The 3,685-nt window shown below is 40.7% G+C and overlaps 1 protein-coding gene across 4 annotated transcripts in view; it reads right to left on the bottom strand.

Annotated features, from left to right (window-relative positions):
- Nucleotides 1-3,685, bottom strand: part of LOC107083372 (pre-B-cell leukemia transcription factor 1) — a 67,651-nt gene that overhangs the window by 60,984 nt on the left and 2,982 nt on the right. The gene's annotated exons all lie outside the window — the stretch shown is intronic.

Raw genomic sequence — 3,685 nt, 5'->3', positions numbered from 1 at the left:
ATATATATATATATATATATATATATATATATATATATATATATATATAATTTAAAGTCTGCATTCTTATAGATGGATAGAGAGTAAGAGAGAGACATCTTATTGTATATTCAGCTAGAAATACTACCAAAAACTGCATTTGACTTTGTAAGTGAGTTATTGGAGTCTTGTTTCAGTCAGCTGTCCAGCAGTGAGCAGCAGTAGGCAGGTGTTGGGTAAGGTAATCTATTGTATCTATCTGCCACCGAGGTTATATTCTTAGGAGAGGTTTTGTGAGTGTGTGTTTGTCTGTTTGTGTACGGTATAGCTTGAAAAGTTCTAGATTCTAATTATTTTTTTTATCAGAGGTGTGCATCGTGCCAAGGAACAGTCCACTCAGTTTTGGTGATGATCCAGATCATAATCTTGGACCTTCATCTAGCTGTACCAGATTTCAATGCTGACCTACAGGCCTTTGCAGTAGGTCACTCTCCCTTCTTTCTCATTCCTGTTTCCTGTCCAGGCGGTATCTGCAATAAAGGCCACTGGAGCCTAAACCTTTTTTTTAAAGAAATTATTTTTATTCAAGAATGGCTGTCATGTTGTTTTTATGAAAGCATAACTTCATCCATGAGGAAAAAGCCTTGTCAGTACTCTACCCTACAGCTTCAATGTTTAATAAAACTACTGATTAAAAATGTATGGTTACTTCCACAAGTACGGTACAAATATACTATATTTACAACTATACACATCTTTTTTTACCTCCCAAATAAAAAAGAAAAAATATTTTTTAATAAATGAATATTAGACCACACTATTGCTTTAAAACAGGATATAATTTATTCATACTAAATTGAATTAAGCTGCCCTTAGTTTTCAGTACATACTTCCGGATCTTTTTGCATGGTTTACAGATTATTTATGAAGATCTTTCTACCCTAAAGCTGAGCTTACACCACTTTTAGAAGGTGTTATTAAGGTTTCCTCATGTCTTAATGTTATGTATGGGTTGCCTCAACATTAAAATTTGATCTTCAGCTCACTGGATTATTCAAAGGATATAAAAAAAATTAATGGGACTGTTTTACCAAATCTTTACTTTTAACTGTTTTTCAAACTAACTTAATCAAACCTTGCCTTTCTTCCCTATCTGTGAGAAGTCTACACCTACAGCATACCGTTCAACGATAGCAGCTCTCGTCTGCTTCATGCCGAAAATTTTCGGAATATTTTCTCTTGAATTCTTATTCCTTTAAGAAACCTTTAAAACGTCCTGATGGCTGTGAATATCTCAAATGTGATGCCCAATTATCCAGTGCAGGCTCTGGGAGGGTTGCTGTTAGCAGGACAGACTGATTCAGCAGGTCTCTAGCTTTGATAAGTTCAAGCGGTGTAATGCATTATCCGTCTGATCACATTAGTCATGCAGGAGCTCTCCATCTGACCCAAGTCTGCATGGATGTAATGTGAGGCTGCTCACACAGAAAGGCCTGACGAAAGAAAAAGAGTCCCAGGCCCCGCAGATAGGAAGAAACTGGTGTGTGTGGGGGGAGGAGGAGGGTGGGGTGAGTTGGCCTGAAATTTGACTCCCAGAAACACCGACTTGGTGTCTGGCTTCTCTTACTTAGTCAACCTGTACGTGCCAGTTTCCCTCGGCGTAATGGTTCCAAGCAAACAAAGACGCTTTCCAGCCCTAGATACAGGACATGAAGGAAAGCACAGTAAAAAACGTAAAAAAAAAGCCAAACACCAAGTGCTTTCTTTAACTTTACCTGTAACGCTAATGGTCTAAAATGAGGTCTCAGGAGGTGGGAGGAAGATGTTTCTGTGAAACACAATCTCAGCTTCCAAAATGAACATCTCTATGCGAGGTAACACAAGCCTTTGCCATTGGTTTTCCATAAGTCAGGCATGTGGACCTGAGCTTGTTTAAGCTTGCTAAATACTCCAACGCGGTGACACAGCAACGACCCCTGCACAAATCAAAAGGGGAGCAAGGTGGCGCAGGGTCATCAGTTAGGGCCCTCCTCTGTCTGCTATTGGCATGCACTCCCGTTTTGTTTGTCAGCTGCCTGCCAATGGACACCTCACTGCGGCAATGACCCATATTGCTGCTGTCAACACTCACGCCGCCAACACAGCGCAAAGAAGAGGTGCGCACGGCTCATATGTGAAGCAAACAATCACTAATGTGGAGAGACTTATCATGTCTTTGGTAAAAGGTTGAACCGGAGCGGCTGGGCTCGTCATCTTATCTCGGAGATGCTCTGACTGCAACAATGTAAAAAGCAAGGAGAAGCTGACTCTTTATAAAGAAAATAAAAAAAGTCTTGACAAATTACAGGCTGTACTCCACTCGCATACACTGCACTCAGCACATTTGGCTGTAAATGCCATGGTGAAGGTTTGAGTCATTTTCTCTGTCACTGCAGTGAAAGGATTTTCAGTTTCGTCTGCACAAACCTCCTATAGGCGAAGATGAGCCGCGGCTCAGCTCTTCAAACCCAGACAGGGTGGATTTTTATATTTTCTAGTCATCTCTAGGAGTGAGTGCATGTGTGAGTGGGGGTGTTTATGTTATTCATACATTCTAAATGCTTTTTTGTCTTCATAAAGCTGTGGAAGACATCAGAAGATTGGTGAGTGTTCGCTGAGTAAAACAGAAAAGAAGAGCAAAGCAATAATGGAAAAAATAGAAGCTGTTTTGAAACATGTTCATTTCCAAACTTGGTACTAAGCAGAGGGGAGGACAATTTGCAGTCTGACGGGAGCCTTTCTCCTGTCAGAAGCCTGGTTGCCAAGAACGGTGGGATGAGTGGAGAGGCAAAGGGGGGAAAAGCCAGGAAAAGGTCCAAGTCACTTTGTTCTTCTTTTTGGAAACGAACTCTGGTTGAACCCAGGGAGACGCCAGACAGTTTACAAAGAGCCAGGCATTACTCTTTCACTTTTCCAAGCCTTGCAATTTAAGAGCGCGGGCCCCCAGTCTGCACTGTAGCTTCCTCCACAGGGGCCCTGCGCTCTTTGTAAATCTGATGAAAATCTCAAGTGTCTACATGTTTCCTCTCTTGTTTTTAGAGAAACCTGTGCCAAACTCTGACTCATACAGATGAAATGTCAGTGCAGAGAGGTTCATGTTATATTAATGAAAACAGTATTGCCTCCATACAGCTTGGTCCCTGTGTTTCTTCTGCTGCGACGCTACAAGCCAGCCGACAAAGTGACAAGGCTTCCTCTCAATAACCTCGCAGACAGCCTCAAAGTTGTGCTCTTAGATAAGCCCATATTAGATTTTTTTTCCCTCCCTTGAAAAGTGCTGCTTTGCCACTTCCCTCTGAAACAACTCACAACCTTTCATCATGTGAGCCGCTCTCCTTTCTTAATCTGCTGTTAAATTTTTTTTAATTCACACATTCTTTATTGTGGCTTTGACCCCTGTTGTGCACATAAACAGACGATTCCTCTGCATGAAAAACAGCTCACCAAGCACAAGCTATCAAACCCAACGGAGAGAGGTGAGGAAGTCTAAAATGCCAACACTGTTACCCAATATCAATAGGTTTTATCAGCCTTTTTACATAAAAAAACATGATACATCAAAGGGAAAAATTATATATATATATATAGATAGATAGATAGATAGATAGATAGATAGATAGATAGATAGATAGATAGATAGATAGATAGATAGATAGATAGATAGATA

Source organism: Cyprinodon variegatus, unplaced genomic scaffold (assembly GCF_000732505.1).
Source record: "Cyprinodon variegatus isolate N-32 unplaced genomic scaffold, C_variegatus-1.0 Scaffold73, whole genome shotgun sequence".
Lineage (NCBI taxonomy): Eukaryota > Metazoa > Chordata > Actinopteri > Cyprinodontiformes > Cyprinodontidae > Cyprinodon > Cyprinodon variegatus.
This window is presented reverse-complemented; position numbering and strand designations above follow the sequence as displayed.